The sequence below is a fragment of the Neofelis nebulosa genome, chromosome 11, assembly GCF_028018385.1.
Source record: "Neofelis nebulosa isolate mNeoNeb1 chromosome 11, mNeoNeb1.pri, whole genome shotgun sequence".
Lineage (NCBI taxonomy): Eukaryota > Metazoa > Chordata > Mammalia > Carnivora > Felidae > Neofelis > Neofelis nebulosa.
The window spans coordinates 459,596-484,230 of NC_080792.1; the positions used below are offsets into that span (position 1 = coordinate 459,596).

At 56.9% G+C, this 24,635-nt stretch overlaps 1 protein-coding gene across 2 annotated transcripts in view; it reads right to left on the reverse strand.

The window, feature by feature from the left end:
• Positions 1-14,886, reverse strand: part of KCNG2 (potassium voltage-gated channel modifier subfamily G member 2) — a 72,633-nt gene extending 57,747 nt beyond the window's left edge. Inside the window, exon 1 of one of the 2 annotated variants that reach the window (XM_058691748.1) lies at positions 14,686-14,886. The gene's annotated coding sequence lies outside the window, so the exon portion shown is untranslated. Of the gene's footprint in view, positions 1-12,110; positions 12,390-14,685 lie in introns of those variants that run through there. The other variant, XM_058691747.1, reaches the window with a different exon arrangement.
• Positions 14,887-24,635: the final 9,749 nt, after the last annotated feature.

A 24,635-nucleotide genomic window follows, 5' to 3' on the forward strand; every position in this document is an offset into this window, starting at 1 on the left:
CCCATATGCGGGACGTGCATCCTGACACCCAGGCCCCTCCCTGTCCCCGCCTCCATAACCCCTGGCAACTGCTAATCTGTTTCCCATCTCTGTAATTTGTCATTTCGAGAGTACTATATAAATTGGAATCGTTAGATGATCATTTAGAGATTCACATATTTTATTCAGCATAATTCCCTGAAGATTCATCCAAGTTGTTGGGTGTGTTAATAGTTTACTCCTTGTGGCACCCGGGTGGCTCAGTTAGACCTGTCAGACCTGACTTTGGCTCAGGTCATGATCTCACAGTTCATGAGTGTGAGCCCCACACGGGGCTCACTGCTGTCAGCAGAGATCCCGTTTCAGATCCTCTGTCTCCCTCTCTCTCTGTCCCTCCCCCACTCACTCACTCTCTCTCTGTCTCTCAAAAACAAATAGACATTGAAAAAAAATTGTTTACTCCTTCTCACTGCTGAGTAGTGTGTCGTGTGAGGACGTCTGTGGTGTAAGCATTCACCCATAGAGGGACATCGGATTGCGTCTGGTTTTCGACTATTACAAACAGCACTACTATAAACAGTTGTGTACAGGTTTTTGTGTGAATAGAAGTTGTCATTTCTCTGGGATAAATGCCCAGGAGTGTAACCACGGGGTCATGTGGTAGTTCCGTGATTGATTAGAAATGGCCAAACTATTTTTAGAGTGATCATATCATTTTCCATTCCTATCAGCAGTGTATGAGAGATCATTTCTCTACATCCTCGTCAGTATTGGGGTTTATTTTTATTTCAGTCACTTTGATAAGTGTGTGATGATAACCTCTTTATGGTTTTAATTGCATTTCCCTAATAGCTAATGATGTTAGACACCTTTCCATGTGCTCAATTAACATCTGTATATCGTCTTCAGTGAAATATCTTTTCATATATTTTGTTCATTTAATTGCATATTTTGTTTGTGTTTTTTTGGGGGGGGGTGGATTGCTATTGAGTTTTGAGAGTTCTTTATATATTACAGATTTTGGTCCTTTATTGGATATGTGGTTTGCAAATATTTTCTCTCACTTTAGCTTTTCCTTTCATGCTCTTAAATGGTCCTTTGAAGGGCAGTTTTTAATTTTCATAAGGTCAGATTTATCAAGTCTACTTTTCATGGATCATGCATTTGGTGTCAAGTCTATCACTTATTTATTTTTGAGAGAGAGAGAGGCAGAGCGCGAGCAGGGGAGGGGCAGAGAGAGGAGACACAGAATCTGAAGCAGACTCCAGGCTCCGAGCTGCCAGCACAGAGCCTGACACGGGACTCGAACCCACGAACCGCGAGATCATGACCCGAGCCGAAGTCGGACGCTCAACCGACTGAGCCACCCAGGCGCCCTGGTGTGAAGTCTAAAAACTATTTGCCTAACCCTAGATCCAAATGGTTTTCTCTCATTGTTTTCTAAAAGTCTCATAGCTGTACGTTTTACATTTAAATTTATGATGCATTTTTAAAAATATTTATTTATTTATTTTGAAAGAGAGAGAGAGAGAGAGAGAGAGTGGGGGAGGGGCAGAGAGAGAGAATCCCAAGCAGGCTCCATGCTGTCAGTTGTGGAGCCCCACCTGGGGCTTGATCTCACAACTGTGAGCTCATGAGCCGCAATTAAGGGTCAGACACTTAACCGAGGTTAAGTATGAGGTTAGGTATGAGGTTCTTTTTTTCCCCACCTGTGGATGACCAGTTGCTTAACTGTCATTTGTTGTGACGACTCTGCTTCCTCCACTGACCTGGCTTTGCAGCTTTGTTACAAATCAGTTGGACATACTGGTGTGGGTCTGTATTCTGTTCCTTTGTTCTGTGCATCTCTCTGTCTCTCTGCCAGCACCACATGGTTCTGGCTCCTGGATCTATATAATGAACGTTAATACTGGGTAGTGAGAACTGGTTTTCAAGATTGTTTGAGCTATGTTGGAGCTCACGCCTTTCCATATGAATTTCAGAATAAGCTGCCTATGTGTACAAAAATTCTTGTTGTGATTTTGATAGAAACTTTATCAAATCCACAGATCAATTTGAGGAGAAGAGACAAGTAAACTATATAGGGTCTTCCAATCCATGAACATGGTATATCTTTTCATTTGTTTAGGTGGTTTGGGGGGTACATGCCTTGGAATTTTCTACACAGATAATCATACTACCTGCAAAGAGGAACAGTTCTATTTCTTCCTTTCCAACCTATACCATTTTTGTTTCCTTTTCCTGTTTTACCTGCCTTCCAGTACTAGGTTGAGTAACAGTGGTGAGGGTGGACAGTTTTGTCTTGCTCCTGATCTTAGGGGAAAACATTCAGCCTCTTGCCATGTGTATGCTGTTAGCTTTAGGCTTTTTGGAGATGCTCTTTATCTGGTTAAATATCTATTTCTAGTTTTCTGAGAGTTTTCATTACAGGTGAGTGTTGGATCTTATCAAATGCTTTTTCTGCACCAGTTGATCTGATTGTGTATCTCTCCTATGGATGTGGTGGATCACACTGGTTGATTTTTGAATACTGAGCCAGCCCTGCACACCTGGAGTAAATCTCACCTGGTCCAACAGCTTTATACATTGCTGGAGAAATCTGCTAATATTTTGGTTACAATTTTGTGTCTAAGTTCATGAAAACTACTGATCTGTAGTGGCTTTTCTGTGCTGTCTAGTGTGGTAATGCTCTAGGTAATGCTAGCCTCAGAAAGTGAGTTAGGAGTTCCCTCCTTTTTGTTGAATGTTTGATAGAATTAAGTCTTCTTCAAATGTTTGGTAGAATTTTCCAGTGAGACTACCTAGGCTTGAATATCTCCTTTCTTAGGAGTCTTAAAAGAATTTATTCCATTTTGTAAGTTGTATTAAGACTGGTGGGGGCCCGTTTCAGCCCAGGGACAGGGCAGCCATGCAAGGCTGACTGAGTGAGCGGTGCAGGACTCGCCTGGCCCAAATGCAGGTGCCTACCTGGGGCACAGACCCTGGCCATGCGCTCAGGATCCCCCACGACCCCTGCAGGCTGGGTGCCCACAGTGGTGGACGAGGAGTTTGAAGCCCAGAGCAGTGAAGGAGGCAGGGAGGAAGACTTTCGTGAAATCCCACAACCACGGTGGGCCAGGGCAGTTAGCGTCATTCTGAAGCTCTTGTATTTTCTAGAAGAGAGGAACAGCCTTCTGTTATAGGGCGGCATGCCACAGTGCACCGTATGAGATGATTCGGGGGACATGAGTGTCCTCCTTGCTGTGACTGAGGGTCAGGACAGAAGCCCCACAGAGCACTGGTACGCCCAGGCACCCGTGTGTGGCTGGAGGCAGATGGCACCAGGCTCTCAAGTGCAGACTCGGGATGGGATTTGGGGCATCACAACCGGGACCGGCTTTTCTGGCCGTGGTGTGATGGGGGCCAACCGCGTGAGTGGTTGTGGACCCATGTCCAAAGTGCTGCCAGGACCCAGATGATGGGAACAGTCAGGAGGGAAGGGGGCTGTCTGGGCCTGGGACAACAAGCTGGGAAAAGGGATTTTGAGTCAGAAATTGTCTTAGTCATTTGACTAGAAGATGTGTGCCCTTGAGCCCATCACTCAGTATGTCTCTCCTCTGTTGGAGCCAGCACACCTGCTTCAGGGTCTCTGTGAAGGTGAGTGCGTGATGTGTGCAGACGGAGTAAAGTTCGGGCGCCCACAATGCTCCCCTGGAGCCTGAACGTGCAGCTCAAGGGCTCACTCAGGTGACAACACGTGCAGGCAAACAGGGGTGCGGGGCAAGTTGTGAAGTGTCTCGCGGGATGCAAGGAAAGCCCCGCGTGCGAACAGCCCTTACACGATGCACCCTTCGGAGACCCCCCTTTGGGGGAAGAACAGAGAACGAGAGCCCGCAGCCCTGCCCCTGACGCACCTCTGCGTTGCCAGGCGTGGAGCCGTGGTGCAGGCCAGCACGTGGGCCCGAGCCCGCCGCGCCCTGGGTCGACCCCTCTGGCTTGAAGTGAGCGCTGGGGCAGCGTCCCCAGAGTTCTTCCCAGGCAGCCCCAGGTTGGAGGCTAATTCTATTAATGACCCTTAAAAGGATGAGGGAGTTCAGCCCTGATGGAAGCCTGACGCCTGACACAGAGCTGCGAGCCATGGGGAGGGACTGAAGAAGAGAAAATGATGCAAAACCCCCACTTATTGTCAATTTCTAATTCTGGCCCCAAACCAGTGCGCATTGGGAACGCAGGCCCCCCGGGAGGGAAGAAGCTGTTTTCCTCGGTGTTAACTTCACCTTCACCTGCCCCAGGAGGCTCCCGAGCGCTTATTCCTGGTCTCGGCCTGAAAGGGGGTCACCACCACGGTCTCGGGGCGAGTGCTGGCACCAGACAGCACAGCGAGGGGTCACTGCGGTGGTGAACGGAGACGCCGTGAGGAGCAGTCAGAGAAGCGTGTTCTGAAGCTTCCTCCCAGCGGGTGTTAATTGTGCCGACTTCTGAGAGGTAGCAGATGTCTGGTTCCGCGGGCTTTCTTCCCCAGGCCTGGCTAGGGTCAGAGAGCATGTCTGAAGAATCCCAGAATAATTCGCATTGCCGAGGGCCCCAGGCAATGCGCGAGCGGCTGGCCGAACACATCTTAGGAGACACCCATGTGATCCCGCCAAGCCCAACGGACCCCAAGCCCGGAGACGAGGTGAACAAAGCCCTTGCTGGCCAGACGGCCTGCAGGGCAGAGCCACCCCACGTGGGGTGAGAGGACAGGCGGACCAGCACGTCTGAGTGGCACGGAAGGCTCCTTCGTGCATGCTGCCCTTCGTCCCGGGAGATGACGAAACTCTCAGCGGCAGGTGTGCGTCCCGGGAGACAGGCTCCCCCCGCTCGGCGGGGACGAGGCTCGAAGTCGCCCGGGACACTTGCGTGTCATAGTACAGACATCAGGAAGACGGATGAGGGCGAGACACAACACGGACCACCCAGCTCAGCGTGTGCAGGTCAGACTCTCGTTGGGGACTTGAGCCCTGAGTCAGTTCTGGGTCAGCACCTGCTCGTCAGGACACGCTTGGCGACTTTTCCGAAGGTCACCCCTGCGCCCCAGGCTTGCGTATCCACGCGTGTGTGTGCACGTTCGTACACATGCATGTGTGTGCACTGGAGGCTTGTACATCTACCTGTATCTGCCTACGGCTCCTCCTGCCCCAGGGTTACACTTGAGATTTTAGAGGGTTGAGACACGTTTTCTAAGTCTGAGCAGACCCAGGTCACTCTAAATGCCCAGCCACGTCTCCTGACTCAGGAGGGCACATGGGCCCCCACGAGCGCAGACGGGCCCGAGGACAGCCGGCCAAGCGTGGGTGCTTGCGTGCTGGGCGACCCACCACAGGCTGGAGGCAAATGCAAACAATGTCGGGGAGGGGGGTGGGCACACAGCGTTCTGGGAACAAGTGCACGCCAAAACGGGGCACAGGAGAGCATCGCAGAGAAACTGAGGCCAGAGCAAGAGAAAGGTCAGCCTTCCCAACAGGTAAATACGACACTCAAGGCAGCAAGGGCTTCTGAGAACACACCCAGATAAGCCGGTATCTCCTGTGCACAGACACGCGTGTCCACGCATGTACTCACGTGGACACGAGTGTGCACACGCGACCCGAGGCCCAGAGGGACAGGGCCCGGACGGCAGCACGTACCCTACTTCACACGTTCTGCCCGTGAGGATGTCTCATAACGAGCATGTGTGACTCACAACCAAAAGGCATTCACTTTGGCATCTGAAGAGAGGAGTGGGGCGAGCAGGAGGGTGTGGGGGGTGCAGGCCCCCAAGGCCCCTGACGGACAACGTGACGTTAGGTATCACGTGCCTTAGGCATTGATGCCTTGTGACCCAATTCAAAGTTTTTCAAGCATTTGTGTACAAAGATGCGACGTCAGTGGTAATTAGAATATGGACAAGCTAGAAACAATCCACGGGACCAACCGCAGGACACACGGACAGGTTCCGAGAGATCCGTGCAAAACGTGCTCAATAGAACAAGTGTGCAGGTGACAGTGTGTGCCGCTGCTGGTAGGTGGGGTGATTGATTCTGCGCACAGACACCGAGCGACAGGGGAAACGTCCTTGTCAACCCGGAGCCACTGCCTGCGGAGAGCGGAAACCACACAGGGTTTTCAAACGTACGCTTCTCTTTACTCTCTGTCTCCGACGTGGGCTTGTTTGGAAAGGAGGGAAAAGCAGAAACAGGTATTTTAACATTGTATCCGTTGCATCCGGAAACACGACAAAAACAAACTGTACAAGTTCCTGGAGCCCAGTGCCGGCTCACTGCCTTTGCTGGGAAACGGTCCCCTCACAGTTCCCAGAAAAGAGCGTCAGCCCAGACATGACCCACGCGCCGGCCCCGCCGGGAAGGGCAGCCCTGTCCTTAGGCTCCTGCCAGATCCGGGGACGTGGCCTGTGCGGGACCAGGGTCCGTCCACAGCTCTGGGTCAGCCCGTAGCGCCCATGCCGCCCGAGACGGGTGCATCTCAGCCCCGACCCCAGCTGGCGGGAGGGCCCCTCGGGAGTCACCGACATCGCGGGCTGCTTGGAAAAACGTGTCACGACTACCAGAGGGAAAGAGTCACCTTGTGTCTCCTCAGCGCTGCCCACCGGCTCCTACATCTGCACTTCCTCCAGGCCCTAGAATTTTTCTATTTCCAAAGCGTTGACTCCTGAGGAAGCCAGCGAAACACGTTTCTTATCTTTCCTCATCTAAATGATATCTTTGTCTTCTTCGGTGGAAAATTTCAGGGGAATGTGTTCACAGTCAGAAACTGTCCTTTTCTTGAAGGAAACACGGAGCCGAGCGAGCACGAGCTCAGAGAGACGCCCAGAAGTCGGGGTGCTGCCTGTTCCTGACACCACGGTCGAGCCTCACAGACGCCAAGTTTCCCTCCTGTGACCGAACAGCCACGCGACAAAACAAGCACTGATTTTTCATGCATTTTATTTTACCAAACATTTCATGCCGTTGCATTAACTGCTATGATGTGAAATAAAACTCATCCTGCGGCTTACTTTCCCGTTAATGTGCACATGAAGACGCCTCCTCCACACCCCCCAAGAAGAGAGAGGGGGAACAGGAAGGGAACCCTTTTCCTGGCTTTACCAGACACGGGCTCGCCTGTCTGCTCTGGGGGGTGATCAGAAACCCCGCTGGGCTGCACCCGCGACTCCGCCCAGCGGGACCCCCGAGCCTGACCGCGAGCGGAGGAAGCAAGACTGTGTGGGGAGCCTGCCAGGCGCCCCTCAGCAAGGGCAGGGCCCGACCTCAGTGCTGGTCCCGGGCGCTTGTGCTCCGGGACCCATGCCAGCCTGGGCTACCCAACTGAGAGCTTTTGGAAATTTCTACAGCTAAGCGCAGAGACAGACTTGGGCGCCTCAAGGCACACACGGTCAGGGGACTGTCCTTATTTTGAACCCACAGTAAGAAATACATTGTATATTGTCCACACACACAAAACCGCACCTGTGAGATACCAAATTCTGATACCTTCTCTTCTCTATCTTGTTACAGAAATGCCAGTCACAACCCACAAACGAGCATTTCCAGCCTTCCACATGATGAGAATTACCCAGAATTCGTGTTGAGAATCTGAATCCCCGGGCCCCACCTGACCCACCAGACTGGACCCGAGAGAGGTGTCCTGGGGGCAGGCGTCGACCCAATGCACTGATTTCACGCCCCTCCAGGGCCCAGGGCGTGTGTGGGGACAGCCAGCCAGGGGCACCGAAGGTCCTGGAAGCCACACCAGCGGGCGGCAGACACTCTGTGCACCCAACCCTCCCGAGTACACTGGGGCCAGGCAGGTGCAGGTCGGAGCCCAGTCAGGAACGTGACCGCCGCACAGGCTCTCCCACGGGTGCTAAGCCTTTACAGAGATAAATCTGCCTCTTCAGGGTACATTGTGTAAAAAGTGCTGACATTCAGATTAGACTGAAGGTTTCTGAGGCTCTGCTGGGCCCGTAATTCTCGCCTTTGATTTTCGTGTGCCCAACACACTCAAGCCTAATCCGAGATTTAAATTTCATTGTTCAAATATCTGAGAAGGTTAAACATATCCAGGAATTTCATTAAATCCTGGGAACTGCCACCCAGGGCTCTGACCACGCCAGCTTGTCCACGGGAGGCCGAGCCGAGGGCTGGGACAGAGCCGCTGTGGCCTGTGGCGCGGTGCCTGGGGGCCGATGGGAGACACTGCTGGGTCTACAGGCGCCGGGAAGTCCCCGCCCCGTGCTGGGCAGGAGCGGCTGAGGGGCACTGAGCCTGGCCCCTCAGGGGCACCCCTGGGAGCTGGCACCCGCATTTCTGTGAATTCTTTCTCTCTCTGCCTTACCTTCCCTAATTGAACAGAGCAACGAAAAGGTCTTCTGTGCTATTTAAACATTATACTTCAATTAGCCTTTTCCTAAGCATGAAGTCAATAAAATACTGATGTTTCCATTTTGAGTGAGTATATTACTAACTTCCCTTTTCAGGATGCAAGTTTCCCCTCCAAACATCAGAAAGCTAAGACACGGCTCGTCCCAGCCGTGTCATCTGTTGCAGGAGGAATCAGAAAACACAAGCAGTCGACGACAGACTGGCTGACATCTCCCGTCCCACGAGGCCCAGGACCTTTGCGCTGGCCCTCCCAGGAACGTGCACCCTTAGCCGTTGGGGGTCTTAACAATAGGAGCCAGTAAGCAGTCTGTGTACTGCCGTAAGTCTGGCTTCACCTGTCGCAAGAAGAGGCCAAAGCAGCCCGTTCACAGGGTTCCTTCAGGAATTCTGTGACTGTGGGTCGACTCAACTCGGCCTTCCCCTGGTGATGTCTTTACACTTGGCATTCGGTCCGCTTGCTTCTCAAAGTGGTTTCCGACTTAAGTTTGCTCTTACGAACGAACCTGCCTGTTAAGTGGAGCCCAGCAAAGACTGCAGGTGCCCCTAGGTGAGACGCCGAGCCAGGAGCTGGCCTCAGAGCCCAGGGACAGGAAGTGCTGGATGGCTATCTCTTTAACCTCACGGTGGCCCTGTGTGCCTCTCAAGCTTGGAAGCGCCCACGAAGCTTACGAAAAGGCTGCGTGGGGTCCGGGAGCCTGGCCGCAGCCCTGACCAGTTCCAGGGCCATCCTCCACACGGTGGGAGAGCCAGGTGCCGGGAGCTGGCCCTCACCTGGCTCCCTTCACTGGGTCACTGTCCTCAGACACGGCCCGCCCAGGCTCCCTGGTGCCGCCCTTACTCGGTCGGACCGCGAGCGGGCCCTCGGGCAGCGGGGGCTCCCCGGCTTCGGCCCTAAAATATCCCTGTCCCTCACGCAATTGCCCGTCCGTGCACAGGTGCTCAGGTATTATGACACACATGGCCACGCGTCTTGGACCCCCCCACCTCCCGCACCCACCTCATCTGGAAAAGCCCACCTTCCCCATCTCTCAGATCCTCTGCGGCCTCCTGATCCCCCAGCACCCCCCCCCACGGTGCTGCCCCCCCCCCCCGGCTCCCACCCCCACACATCCGCACTTGCAGCAGAAGCGGAGAACTCCCTCCCACTGCAAACACTCCTCAGCTAGTCCTGCCCTCCTGGCGCCTGAATAAGAGGCTCTGCAGCCGGAACCGTGGGACAGGAGGAGGAAGAGGCTGCTGAGCCCTGGGCTGCCAAGTCCTCCCCAGACGCTCAGACCCCACCTGCTCGTGCCAGGGCAAACCCCAACGCCTCACCATTTCTCATCAGCCTGCGTGTTCCACACGACCTATTAATTACAGCACATACACCTGTAATTATGACAACGCAGCTCCCAGCCACACACGGGGTAGGAACTCTTAATTGCAACTCCAACAATTAATCAAGCAGCACATATTTTCTGAGCATCTGGCATGCGCAGGACTCGGTGCCAGGCATAGAAAAGGAACGCCTCACAGCCTCCCGCTTCTGAGCCAGCTAAGAACACACTTCCCTCCTTTTCTCCCCATGCCTACAGAAACACCCATTTTTTCTTGAATTATGGAAATCTCAAGGTATAAAAAAAACTCTTGCAAAGTGGAATATATAACTTATAAGAGGAAAGAGATCAGAACGCTATTTGGCACTGGCCTTGGAAAGAATCTCGAAGTTGATTTCTTAACCTGTCTCCAATTAAGATACAAATATGTCTTTTCTTAGCCACAGCGTGTGATTCTTAGTGTGTGTGTGGCCGGTGCACGCCAGGGAGCCACAGCTAAGTGGACGTCACCCCCCGGGCCGCAACGCGCCCTCCCCACAATTCACAGTTTAAGAGAACCCAGAGCAGGGCACCTGGCTGGCCCAATCGGTCAAGCACCTGACTCTTGGCTTCGGCTCAGGTCGCGATCGCCCGGTTTGTGAGTTCGAACCCCGTGTTGGGCTCTGTGCCGATGGCACAGAGCCTGCTTGGGTTCCCTCTCTGCCTAGTCTGCCCCTCCCCTGATAGTGCACGTGCTCTCCCAAAATAAATAAACAAACTTAAGTAAAAAAAAAAGAGAGAACCCAGAGCAGTCCCATCCCATTCACTAACTGGGACTGTCAGGGACAGGGAGCCTCGGGAGGACAGCAGCACCCACTGCACAACCCCAGAGACGGTACCGGCTGACGGGCCACGCTGCGGCTGAAGCGCGTCTGGGCTTTGCGGGCTCCATCCTGGCATCTCGGCAGAAACAGAACCATCTCATGACTCCCTCCACTGGGTTCTCCTTCCGGGTAGACAGGATGACCTGGGAACGCTCCCCTAACTGACCTCAGCAGCAGCCCCCTCCCCTCCCCGGACAGGGCTGGGAAGTGAACCAATGCTGAAACACGGAGGTCGGTCGTTCTGTGACGCTTCAACAGAGTCAAGTCCATTTTACAGCCACTACTTGGCCCAAACACCAACCTTGGGCACACACTTGAGGAAACCATGGGTCTTTGCAGCCCAGGGAAGAGGGAAGAGAAAGGGAGGCCTGAGACCGGGGAAAGGACTTTCAAGGGATTCTAAAGACCACGTAGAATTCACTGGAGTCCACCACGCGCCTGGGCTGGGGTTTCAGTCCGGGTGACAAAGGGAGTAACCGCCCGGGACCGTGGCCCTGTTCAGGGGCCGGAAACCTCTGGAACAGGGCAGGCTGGCAGAACTCCACCGTGACCCCCAAACCGCCGGGACACAAGCACACGCAGGCGCATGCAACCCCCTCAGCACCGCGCCCCTCGCCGCCCCCCCCCCCCCCAACCCCCGCCGACTGACCCAGGGCCGCTCCCGGCGCGCCCCCACGGACCCCGCGCCCCAGCCGCTGATCCGGGCTCCGCGGGCGAGTGCGGTCGCCCTCTCGGCCCGGCTCGGGCAACTGAGTTTGCAGAATTTTCGGCTGCCCGACCTGGGGCCCCCTGGGGACCCCCGTTCGGATTCGCGCCGGGGCTGCGGCTCGAGAAGGCAGGGCCGTGCGTGCGCGCGTGGAAGGTGTGTGAGTGTGAGGCGCGCGTGTGAGGCGCGCAGGGGTGGGTATGAGGGGCAGCAGGAAGGGGCGAGGAAGGGCCCCCACGAGCCCCGCGCTCGCCCGCGTCCCGACTCGGGCAGCGGGAGCCGGGGGCGCCCACCCAGCAGGCGGGGGCGGGCGCAGGGGGAGCCCCGGCCACCACCCCTCCGGGCGCCGCCTGCCCCCCCTCCCCGCCCCGGGCTCCCGCGGACCCGACGCGGGCTCTGGCCGCGGCCGCCCAGACCCCCGCGGAAGTGCCCAGGGCGCCCGGAGTCGGCCCGCCGGCCGGCGGGGGGAGGGAGGACTCGGGTCGCGGCCGGGGGCTGGGGGCGGCGCCCGGCACAGCCCCTCCCCGGCTTCGGGGGTCCCTGGGCGCGGGGAGGGCTCTCCAGACGCACCCCCCCTCCGGATCTCCGTCGCCCCCGACCACGCGGCGCAACCCAGTAGCAACTGCGCGCGCGGGACCAGCGCCTGCGCTCCCCCCCCCCCCCCCCCGCGTCCCCTCTGGCCGCTGACCCTCCGTGTGGACACCACCCCCGTCCCCACTCCGCCCCGAGAGGCTCCCGTGTGGACCTCTCCTCCGCGCCGCGCCCCCGCCCAGAACACTCCCGCGTAGACCCTCCGCGTCCCCACGACCCCCCGCCCCGGCTGTAGGTCCCCTGCGTGTTCCCGGCCCCGCCGCTCGCGCAACTTTACCTCGGGGCCGGGACCCCGCGGGCCGCCGCTCCGCTCGTCCGGCCGTGGCCTCCTCGGGGCGGAGCGCGGCGTCTCCGGAGCCCGCAGCCCGCGGAGTCCGGCACCGCCCCGCGCGCCGCCCCCGGCCCCGCTCGGCTCCGGCGATCCGCCCCGCGGCGGTGGCGCGGCGCCCCCTCGCGCCCGGCCGCAGGTCCCCAGGGCCGGGTCCGCTCTCAGCGGGCGCTCGGGGACACGCGAGGCCCGACCCCGCGCAGAGCGCCGCCCCACGCGCTCACACTCGCTCGCACACAGTCGCGCTCACACACACGCACACAACGTGGCGCCCCTCCAAACCACACCCGCAGCAGCCCTGTGGTAGAGGGGAGACCCGGGGCCGTCCTCGTGGGCGCGGCCCCGGGAACCCTCGGGAAGGCCGCTCGGGTCTGGAGACGGCGGGTCCCGCGCCAAGAGGGCCTGCCGTCTGGGCCAGCATCCCAGATGCGTCCTTGTCATGAACTTGGGTGACCCGCGCAGCCTAGGGTGAGGACACGTTTCGTGGTTTCCATTGCCGGAGAGGAAGGGCTCCCCTCAGCCGGAGCCTGAACACGGAGACCTTGGAAAGAGGGTTCTTCTCCGTAGAAACCCTGGTTGACTCTCAGAGCAGGAGAGGTCTGGCCAGCGGCCCTGGAAGGCCACCCTTCCCCCGGGACGCCATGACTTGTCACTTGCCATGGCTTGTCCTCGTCGCCTCTCCTAGCAGTCTTCCCCAGAGCCAGCAGAACTCTGCCTCTCCGGAGCAGGTACCCAGCTGCCCTGCAGAGGCCTCCGGGAACCATAGCACATAAGCCTCCACCTGAGAACACGCACTGAAGGGCCAGTAGGCAAACAGATAACTCGTGGAAAGTTCTCGTGCGCCTGGCACTCAGCTGGTAGTTTTATTTACACAGGTAAGGATGTGGGTGGGCTTGTATGGCTTCTCAGGCTGAACGTTATTCAGTCCCTTGCAGTTCCTCCCAGAGGAATTTTCCAGACCCAGCTGCACCCTGGCTGCCTCTCGCAGACCCTGCACCTTTTAGCGAGTGTCTGGGTTTCCGTGATTGTGCAGAGTGGGACTGGCCCATCACGTCCCTCTTCCAGACGCTAGACCCCTGTTCATCTGGGCTTTTCTGACACTGCATCACAGTTTTGGTCAACCTTGGCTATTTAGTCAACAAAAATCTCTATATCTAGTTGTTTTTTTATTTGTCCTGATCCATAATTTGCAGTCATCTGGTTCTTTGCAATGAAGAGTCTCAGAAAACCTAATCCTGTCGTGTAACGTCTTGCTCCTTCCTCACCTTGAGCCGTAGGCAAATCCACAAGTCCAGGGCACGGCTACAGTCACTGCTGTCGAAGGCAGGCCGTGCCGGAGGTCCTGGAGGGCTCACGGAGCTCTGCCTGGGAACTGGTGCTGACCGGCGATCAACTCACCGGGCCTGACCGCTGGGCCGGCCGCAATCTATCTCCCGTCTGGACTGTTCCAGCAACTCACATCTCCCATTTTGTTTGGCGTGCATCAGCGGAGACATTCTGGAAAGCCTTTCAGAAACGCGATGTGACTAACCAGGCATCCAGTGGGCTCAGGGCCGCTGTGCATGTACTTCCATTTAGTTCTCACTCCACATTCCCTTTGTTGTATGTCTTTTTCATGCCAGGCTGGTCTGTAATTTCCCTCCTATGTGTCTCCTTCTCTCCCATTATTTGTATTGCCTTGTTTCCCAACCCCCCAGTGTTTCATCTGTGTTTGGATTGTTGTCGAAGTCACAGTTGGGCAGCGTCAGTAAAGGGCTGACGCTGGGGGCACTGGACCCTCTGGCAGCCACGCGTCGGAGTGGGGGGTTGCTGTGTGGCTGGCTCACGAAGACAGAAGCCCGGGGCGGGGCTGCCGGAGAGGGTGTGCATCCCCCCAGTAGGCTCCCTGTTGCTCTTGCTAGGTAACATTACACTCCTGTCCTGGTTTACGCATTTGCACTTTTGTATAGCTTCGGTTTTCTGGAAGGAGCAAACATTTACAATAGGTAAATAACGTGCTCGTTGTAGAACATCAGTAAACTTTCTGTGAAAAATCCAAAGGAGAAAAGAAGAACCCCCCTGCTTTCCCGTCCCCATCGCTCAGAAATCATTACCGCCCCTCTTTTGGTCCCTAATTTTTGCACCAAAACATTTTGTCCTTTTTTAAAGTAACAATATATTTTTGGTTGTTTATATACAAAAATAGCACCATAATGTATGTCACATTTTCACCACTTAACGAGAAATGAACATCTTTGATGTTTTCCAGGCTCCAGCGTCATTCTGAATGATGGTGTAGGACTCCGTCCTGTGGCTGGCACCATGCTGTAAGTGAGACTCCGTTTTTTGGCTATTATATTGTCTTGAATTTTTCCCTATTATAAAATACTCTGCCATAAGCAGCTTTGGAGGCGTATCTTGACCCACTTGCCTACAGGAACACAGTGGTGAGTGACACTGGCCGCCGTGCTCTTAGGTCCTTGTGTGAGTGTAGCTGAAAATTCATTTCTCTGAACGAACAGAGTTAGTGTGTGCCTTCACTTACCTCTGTGAAGCCCGGAAGCCCGAGTGTGAGCTCAGCGGACGTCTCCCGAGTGTGCAGCTGAGGAGGCGAGTGCCACGTCTAATCCCTCGCTTCACTAATATTTTCCAAAGTAGTCGGTTTTTCTAGATATTTCTAAGTTTCATGAATTTTCATTCCTTGGCTGCTTTTCAAACCGAGAGATGATACATTCCTTCTTTTTTTTTTTTTGGTCACAGCTTCCTTGCGATAGAATTCAGACCCCAGACAATTCGTCCATTTAAAGTGTGCCATTCAGTGGTTTTTAGGATGTTCACAGAGGCGTGCGGCCACTGGCATGTTCGGTTCAGGACATTTTACTGCCTTGCCTCCCCGGCCCGGTGGCCCTTGGGACGCGGGCAGCGGGGGCTGGAGCTGGGCTGGGTTCCCGCGACGTCTGGTGCACCCCGGCACCCCTCGCCGGCAGACGCGTGTGTTCTCCCGCTGATCCGCTGGCTCTCGGTTCTTGTTTTGCGCTGTCACGACAGAGGGGACCGTCTCTGCCGCCCTCCCTCTCCGCAGCCGTCTCTGCGGCCAGGGCTCTTCCTCGAGCCACCACCTCCTCTACGGCGCCTCTCCCGGCTTCGCTCAGCTGCCACTGCCAGCGCTTCTCTTTCCGCATCTCTGCTCTCAGATCTTTCTCTCGAGTGTTCACAGCACTTATTCTGGTCGCGTTGCCGTTGCCCCAAATGCCTGGAGATCCGCGTCCCTCCCGCGGGCCTCTCTTAGCTCACACGGCTTTGTCGTCCCGCTTTTGATGGATCAAGCAGTCCCGTCAGTCACCGGGAGCGCCCCCTCCCTTTGAGCTCGCTCGGATTTCCTCCTTTGTCCGCTACTTTTGATCCCAATCCCCTAGCTCTGTTCCCGCACCTTAACTCGAGCTCCAACTGGGAAGCCGTCTACTGAGATGCGAGGTTCCCGACACAGCAGAGGCGCCCTGGGAATAGAGCGGTGCTCCAGGCGGAAGGCGTGTGCAGGCTTCCATTTTGTTCCTCAGTCCGCACGGGATCCGTCAGGGTGAGCTCGGATCAGAGGCACTCGGTGCCCCGTGAGAGCGAGTTCTTTCTCAGCTTTTGGGCGACGGAGGGGCTGCATGCGTCCACTTGGGTTTTTTTTATATGAGATGTACTGTCAACTTGGTTTCCATACAACACTCAGCGCCCCTCCCAACAGGTGCCCTCCTCAGTGCCCATCCCCCACCCTCCCCTCCCTCCCACCCCCCATCATCCACTCGGTTTTAGCGAGTTCTTCGGTGTCTGGACCCTTGCCTGTGTCTAAATGCTGGTAGTCACCATCCGCCTGAGCTGGTGTCCTGGGGGCGGGCCCAGACGCCAGACCCTTGTCGGCTCAGGTCAGAAGTCTCTCCTGGCCGCAGATCGCACACCCGGCCCCCTGCAGACGGCCCCCTGTTGTCCAGCTGTGCTGTCCTTCCCGTAGTTGTCTTTTTAAGGACGTGGTCCGTCTCCTCCGAATAAACAGCAAGATCGCGGTTTCTAAGAACGTGTAGTATTTCAGGTACGATTGGCCTTTTGTTAGAATTTTTCCCTGGATTCATTGTCAGCCTCACACCCTTGCTAAGGCTTCCCTTGCACAAACTCTTCCCCATCGCGTCTGGGGGCGGTGTGCCTGAGGTCTGTCCCTTACCACACCAGCGACGTGGCTCCAGGGCTCCCGCAAGGGACCTGAGTGGGTGTGAGCTTCGTGCTCTACACGCTTCTGGCTTCTGGGCTTTGCTAACGAATGACATGAACAACCCCTGAGGCCTGAGGCGCCCCCCAGTTCTGACCGGTCTTCAGTCTCTGGCCGGCCTGCTGACACCTGCTGGGAAGGGAGTCTAGCCGCTCCCAGTGGCGTCCCCGCAGGTCAGGCTAAACGTGGCCAGAGCAAGTGCAGTCCTTCCTGGGGTATAAAGGACACACCACACGCAGGTAGCTTAGGGTTTTCCACACGTCCCGTGGGACCAGAAGGAATATCCAGGACGAGACGAGGCCCCGGACACAACAGCATCGGAAGCGCCCTGCACCCCTGCAGACAGTGTGGTGACCTCAGAGACGCTGGGAACTCTGTTCCCGGGGCCTCTGTGGTGGTCGCGCCGTGTGGGTCAGGCCGGGGCTGGATGCTACCTGTCCTGAGCAAAGTGATGCCGTGTGGCAAGAGCCTGTCCCGGGCCCCACGGACACCCCTTCTGGGGTCCGGTCCCAGGAGCTCGGACAGGAGCAATCCGTGAGGGGTTGCTCTCGCCCTCGTGCCTACGCATGTGCGTGCACACGATCCGTGGCATTTATCAGTGTGAAACATCACTTTCTTGGTGGTGGGTTTTGGAAATTCCGAGGGCATTTTCCCATGAGACACTTGTGTTTGCTTCTGCAGTTGGAACAGTGACATCAGTCTGACCTGGGTCCAGGGAGGAAATAGGTGCACGGACGGGAGCCATCTGTCCCTGGAGGCTGGCAGACAACCATGGAGCAAGCATGTGCCCACATCTCGTTCCCAAGGCACAGCCTTCCCTGCTACGCTCGCTGGGACTTCCTGATCCCTTCACACGCGCCACCTGATGGGTTTTAACCTTGTGTTGTTCATGCGTGTTTGAGCGATGTGCGTGCACATGCCCGAGGTGTGTGTGCACGTGAGGTGTGTGTATGTGCATGTATGTGTAAGCACGCACGGACGTGCATGTGTGAAGTGTGTGTGTGCACACGTGAGCGTGACGTGTGTGTAGAGTGCACGTGTGTGCATGTGTGTGCCTGGCCCCCCAGCCCGCCCCCGTGTTGGAGGGGAGACGCCAGGTGTCCTCACAGAGGCTGGGAGGGAGTCCTGCGTGTGGCGGGTGCTGGGTTATACTTGTGGCATTAGTTCCGGCAGCAAAGCCTGGGGTCCGGTGGCTGTCAGGCTGCTTCCCCTGCTCCCCATACCTGGCTTCCGGCCCGGAGCCTCCAGCAACGAGGAGACGGGAATTCAGGGCGGCCACGCCCGGGGGTGGGTGAGGGTCTCCCCCATTCAAAGAGGTGAGGAACTGTCCAGGAGCGTGGCCCCAGGTAAAGCTGGGAAGGAGCGAAGGGCCAGAGGATCGATGCTGGAATCTCCTATTTCTGGGGCCACCGGAGACAGATGGTGTGGCCCCACTGCCGTGGCACGTGGACCATACTGAACAGGAGGGAACAATCCTGTTGGCTTGTCTCTCAGGCAGGAACCAGGACTCTGCTGTGTGTTATGGGCCACCATCCGTTGCCACGCTTATACAAGCTTTCTGAAGGAAAAGTAACTTCTTACATTTTGGTAGCAAATCAGTCACATTTCTTGCATTTGAAACAACTGATTGGAAAACATTTAAACTCAGTGCAGGGGAGGAGATCGTAGCCGGCTAGAGGTGGTCAGCTAAAACATTCTCTTCTGTTTAGGAACTGCCCTGTTGGAGGTCGCTTTGTATCCACTGGGGAGTCTGGTAGGTGGAAAATGAGGAACTCCTCTCTTCCCCCAACAGCACCTGAAGAGTCTCCGAGGTCTTGGCTGGTGGTCCTTTGTCATAATGGTGTCTCTGTGGTGGCGACAGGGCTGGTGGAGGCTGATAGATGTGATGGGTCGGCTTCGATGCCCAGGGAGGGACAACAGGTGTCCTCATGGGCCCGGGAGGGCTCTCCTCTCCCAGAAAAAAAGGCTTCAGCAGAAATACCACAAGTGAGATGAAAGCTGTCTGCCAGACCCAGACTGGAGCCTGGGGGCCTGGACCCTGTGGGGTGGGGGTGGGGGGTTAGGGGGGCCTGGGGCCTTGTGGGGTTGGGCGTGTGTGTGGGGCTTAGGGGGTCCGGGAGCTTGTGGGGTGGGGCGTTTGGGGGACTTAGGGGGCCCAGGACCTTGTGGGGTGGGGCATGTGAGGGGTTAGGGAAGCCCGGGGCCATGTGGGGTGGGGCGTGTGGGGGGTTGGGGGGCCCAGGGGCCTTGTGGGGTGGGGTGTCTGGGGAGCTAGGGGACCTGGACGCCTGTGGTGTGGGGGTGTGGTGGTTAGGGGGGCCCGGGGCCTTGTGGGGTCAGGCGTGTGTGGGGGGCTTAGGGGGCCCGGGGCCTTGTGAGGTGGGGTGTCTGGGGGGGTTAGGGGGCCTGGGGCCTTGTAGGGTGGGAGTGTGGGGTGTGAGGGGGTTAGGGAGGCCCGGGGCCCTGTGGGGTGGGGTGTGTGTGGGGTTAGGGGGGCCTGGGGGCTGTGGGATGGGATGTGATGGGGGTTGGGGGACGTGGGACTCCTGTGGGGTGGGGGGGCGTGGGGGGGGTTAGGGGGGCCTGGGCCCCTGTGGGGTGGGGTGGAGGTGTGGGGTTTGGGGACCTGGACCCTGGGGAGTGGGTGCATGTGGGGGTTAGGGGGGCCCGGGGGCCTTGTGTGGTGGGGGTGTATGGGGGTTGGGGGACCTGGAGTTCTTTGTGGGGTGGAGGGTGGGGTAGAGTGAAGCCTGGGGCTCCTTGTGAGGTGGGGTGTGTGTGGGGGGGACCCAGGCCTCCTTGTAGGGTGGGAGGGGTGGAGGGGGCCCGGGGCTCCTTGTAGGGTGGAGTGGAGGTGTGGGGTGGAGGGGGACCGGGGCTCCTTGGGCGGTGTGTGGCAGGGTGGGGTGGAGGGGGTCCTTGGGCTCCTTGGAGGGTGTGCGGAGGGGTGGGGTGGAGGGGGGCCCGGGTTCTTTGTGGGGTGGAAGGGTGGGGTGGAGGGGGACCCAGGGCTCCCTGGGGGGTGTTTTGAGGGGTGGAGTGGAGGGGAGGTCCTGGGGCTTCTTGTGGGATGAGGTGGGTGGTGGGGTGAAGGGGGACCCGGGGCTCCTTGGGGGGTGTGTGGAAGGGTGGGGTGGAGGGCGTCCTGGGGCTCCTTGGGGGGTGTGCAGAGGGGTGGGGTGGAGGGGGGCCCAGGTTCCTTGTGGGGTGGAGGGGTGGGGTGGAGGCGGAACCGGGGCTCCTTATGGAGTGGGGTGGAAGGGTGGGGTGGAAGGGGACCCGGGGCTCCTTGGGGGGTGTGTGGAGGGGTGGGGTGGAGGGGGGCCTGGGTTCTTTTTGGGCTGGAGGGGTGGGGTGGAGGGGGTCCTGGGGCTCCTTGGCAGGTGTGCAGAGGGGTGGGGTGGAAGGGGGCCCGGAGTTCTTTGTGGGATGGAGGGGTGGGGTGGAAGGGTGGGGTGGAGGGGGACTCGGGTTCCTTGGGGGGTGTGTGGACGGGTGGGGTGGAGGGGGAACTGGGGCTCCTTATGGGGTGGGGTGGAAGGGTGGGGTGGAAGGGGACCCGAGGCTCCTGGGGGGGTGTATGGAGGAGTGGGGTGGAGGGGGTCCTGGGGCTCCTTGGGGGGTGTGCAGAGGGGTGTGGTCGAGGGGGGCCTGGGTTCTTTGTGGGGTGGAGGGGTGGGGTGGAGGGGGGACTGGGGCTCCTTGGGGGGTGGGGGTCCAGGCACAAACACGGTCTGGGGCTCTGGTGCGACACCGGTGTGGTTGGGCACGGCCTCTGGGTGACTTTTGCTGGGGAAGAGTAGTTCCTGAACGGAGGGTCACTGGGCACCCAGGGAGTGTCTGAATTACAGGTGTCCCTTGACTGGGCCTCCCTGGCAGGTGCCCTATCTGTCCCCTCTGTGCCGTGTGTCCTGTGTGGCCGGGGGTCCGCACTCTCAAGTGTCTAATGGTTGGGTGGGGCCCTTGCCATCGTTTTCCGCTGAAAATCACTAAAATATCTGTCTGTCAGAGTAGCTGTGTTTTTGCCTCTCAGAGCAAACAGATCTTTAGTGCAGCTTTCTACAAGCGTCCCCAAAGGTCCTCCGCAGCAGGCCGCAGCCCTGCTGCGCTGTGAGGTGACCACGAGGCCAGCTGAGCTCCGTGGAGGAGAGAGGCGTCCGGCCCACTGGCCGGAGGCCACACCCAGCGGGCAGAGGCTCTGGCTTCTCCCCACTGGGCTTGGCGTCCTCCGCCCAGCTTTTAGTCTGTCGTCTCTCCGATGAGAACAGTCAAGGGCGGCTCCTTCCCAAGGGACTGAAATGGAAGTGACAGTGTAAAAATACCAACAAGCACTTGGAGACGCCGTTGAGGCTCCCTCCCTCTTCCTGTCAGATGCCATCTGCGCAGGTACCCTTCTCCGCTGTCCCAGGCGGGAAGGGGTTGGAACGGAGAGGTCTAGGTCCCAGGATGTTCACAGGAGCTGTATTCATAATATTGCAAAGTGGGAAAATGGGGAGCCACCGAGCTCGGCCTGGCCTCGTGGGTCGCGGTGGGGGACGTGGACAGAGATACTGCACAGAACACTACTGCCACAAACGCCTCGTGACGTTGCATGACCCTGACGCCACGACAGGTGCAGGGGGCGGTGTTACACTGCCTTTGGGTTAAAATCTGCCAAATGTGATGCGAACCAGACTCCGGTCAGGCCGCCTCGGGGGTCCTGCTTGCGGGGCAGGTGCCGGAGGATGCGGAGGTTCGGAGGACGGCGTCGCACAGAGCTCACCGTGCGCCTCGCCTGCAGATCTGAGCACTTCGTGCTTCTCTGTACTTCCCGTGTCTTCTGTAAAGAACCCGTGGGACTTTCATAACGGTAACAGGTGGGAAACGGACGGTATGTAAGGTCCCGTCCCCACCCCACGGCTTCACTCGCAGTCACAGGACAGTCACAATGCCCTGTCTGACCTGTAACCTGTAAACTCTATCAACTGATCGAGGAAGTCCTTGTGCTGGAAGGACTTAGTGTTTTGCAAACAATTTGGTAAAATACCGGGAATGTAAAGTGCTACTTAAAAAGATTTTTTTTAATGTTTATTTTTGAGACAGAGTGTGAATGGGGAGGAGCAGAGAGAGAGGGAGACACAGAATCCGAAGCAGGGTCCAGACTTCTAGCTGTCAGCAGAGCCTGACGCGGGGCTCGAACTCACGGACTGTGAGATCATGACCTGAGCTGAAGTCGGACGCTTAACTGACTGAGCCCCCCAAGCGCCCCTGCAAAGTGTTATTTTTAACCATAGAACATTGGAGCAAATGACAGTTATATAGGGAAAAAATCCTAATTTATTAAACTGCTTCACATTAAAAAAGGAAAGAAAGAAAGGTAATTCTGGTGTTTTCTCACATTTTCAACTTCAAATCAAAGGAAGAGTTGCAGGCTTTGCAAAAACGCTCCCCATTCCTCTAGTGTGCTATTAAAGAATGAAGGGTTTTATATTTTATTTATATAGTTGCCCCTTTACTAGAAACACTATGACATCAGTAAATGTATTAACCAGAACTTCGGTTGGACACGAGAAATGTTCTCAAGCTGGTTCAGCCTCCAGAGGACTCAGCCCTGCAACCCCCTTCTCAGGGCTAAGACCTCTGCCTCAGGCCATCCTGAATTTAGTGTTCAGATGATGTCATGGGGCCCGTGTTTCTTCTCCTGCTGGTCTGGGCCCTGCCGTCCTGTCCTGTCTGTTCTCAGCAGGTGCCACACGCGGGAGGAGGCCCCAACGCAGAAGGCTTTGTCTTCCAGCCTCCCGTGCAGAGACGTTCTGGCAGCATTCCCAGGAGGGGTCCCAATGGTCTAGCTCAGGTCTCGTTTCTGTCCCAGTGTGGTTATCTTGGTGTCCATGAACTCCCCGGCTGATCAGGTGGGAGGGTGGGGAAGGGAGGACCAGGGCCGCGGGTCCCCAGGGGGGGACAGCTCTGGGAGAGGGTGAGGAGAGGGACCGCGCAGAGCAGAGAAACACCGGACAGCCGGGCCTCTCCACCTTGGCTCCCTCGACTCTCCGGTGGATCACTATGGGGGGTCCTGTGTCTCACCAGATGTTTGGTGTCCCCAGCCCCTGCCCATAAGATGCCAGTGCCCCCCCATATGTAACCAAGACCATCCAGATGTTGCCGAATGTTCCCAGGGGTGGGGGCAGAGAACCCCACCGGAGAACTATTGTGTTATACGACGTCCACACCCCGAATTCTCTGTTAGGATAAAGAAGACCGCTGTATTTTAGAGCTGAAATGAGGTTTTGCCACTTGGACTTAATCTCAGAGGTCATCTGGTGCTGCTGCATTTGTGGGAGCGGAACCTTCAATAATGTCTCAGATCCAACCTGGAAGCACAGAGAGGCAAGCCCCTGGTTTACTGTACCTGTTTCAGGCCTGACTATTCATCGCACTGACGGAAGATGTGACCCCGCCCACAAACAGAGGAGGAAACGATGGCGGAGTGTGTGGCCGAGTCGGGAGCGGCCCCTCCCCACGTACAAGGCAGCCCCCTGGCCCCGGCCAGCCAATGCTCCCATGGGCCCCGAAGCCACAAGCCCCCAAAGTGGGAGTCGCAGGAGCTAAAGATAGACGTGTTATGGGTGATGGATTCGGCCTGTCTTCTTCCTTCTCCAGCTAAATAATTCCAGTTCCGTTAGCAGTTTTTCACGGGGGGAATCTGCCAGCACTTTACTCCTGCGCGTGGCTGTGGGCTGAGTCATCCCGAGTCCGCCCTCCCGTTGTGGGGTCCAGAGCTGAGCCAGCATTTAAAATTAGTTGGGGCGCCTGGGTGGCGCAGTCGGTTAAGCGTCCGACTTCAGCCAGGTCACGATCTCGCGGTCCGTGAGTTCGAGCCCCGCGTCGGGCTCTGGGCTGATGGCTCGGAGCCTGGAGCCTGTTTCCGATTCTGTGTCTCCCTCTCTCTCTGCCCCTCCCCCGTTCATGCTCTGTCTCTCTCTGTCCCAAAAATAAATAAAAAATGTTGGAAAAAAAAAATTAAAAAAAAAAAATTAGTATAGGATTAGCGCCGAGGCTCCTGTCAGAGAAAGAGCACACAGTACAATAGATTCCAACCAAGGTAGTCCCAAAGCAACTCGTTCCCCAGACAGCGTAGACGCTGTGTGAGGGGATCCGGCATCGTCCGCTCGTTTTGGCTTTCCTTGCACCGCCCGTATGACACCACGCCCTTTATCGATGCGGCACTCAGAACGTAGTCAACCAGCTTCCCTGGGCGCGTCCACATTTCATATCGAACTGACTGGTTGAAACCCGTATTGATGTACACGAACATAGGGTTGTCAGTTGAATTTCCTGTTACTGTAAAATAATGTCTCCCCATTCCAGAACTTTCCTTAATTACCCTCTCACTGCAAGGTATGGGCCAGGCGCTTGGGATGCAAAACTTCCCGCCACGGAGCAGCTTCTGATCTTAAGGGGAAAGAGACCCACAGACAGGTGTCAGGTGTGATATTCAGAAAGGCAGGTGCGATGGGGCAGATGGGGCTGTGCAGGCATTCACGCCGTCATGACGCACGTCCCTTTGCTACACGTTGGTGTTGGTTCAGTGTCTCTTTCCTCCACGTGGGCCTACGTCTGTCACCCCCAACCCCGGGGAGAGTGGCACTTGGCCGGGGCAGAAAGTTCTCTGGAGGAATGAAGTGATGGCACTGCGTTCCATAAGAAGTGACGGAGTGCCGGCCGCGTTCCAAATTCTTGTGTTTGGGTGACACCAAGGGAAGGGAGGGGAGGTCCATTTGCTGGAATCGTGGCTGTCCGCTCAGGACTCTCTTGCACCCGCCCCGGCCCTAGGCCTTCCTCTTTCCGGACCTCACTCTTACCCAGTTTGCCGACTCTGCTCTAACCTATTTGCAGACTTATCTGGCTCTGTATCTCCACATCTTTCTGACGCGCTGATGACTTCCAATGGTCTGGTCGGCCTTTTCTGTCATAACCTTACAAAGTTCTGTGCCATTGGGCACGTGCTGTGTCCCTTCTCCCATTGTGTGCCCCAGTTTACCGGTGACAAGCGGCCAAGGAGCCGAGACCTAGCTGGGAGCCGTTTCTGCGTCGGTTCCCTCTGGTGTCTGAGCCAGCGTGAGCAAGACAGACGATTTGATTTGGGGTTAGATGTTTCACTGTCTCGCTATCATTACCTCCTTATTGGACGCTGTGCTTCAGCCCAGGTGGGCTGCGAAAGCACATTCCACAGGGAACAAAGCAAAACGGAAACTATTGTTTTCATT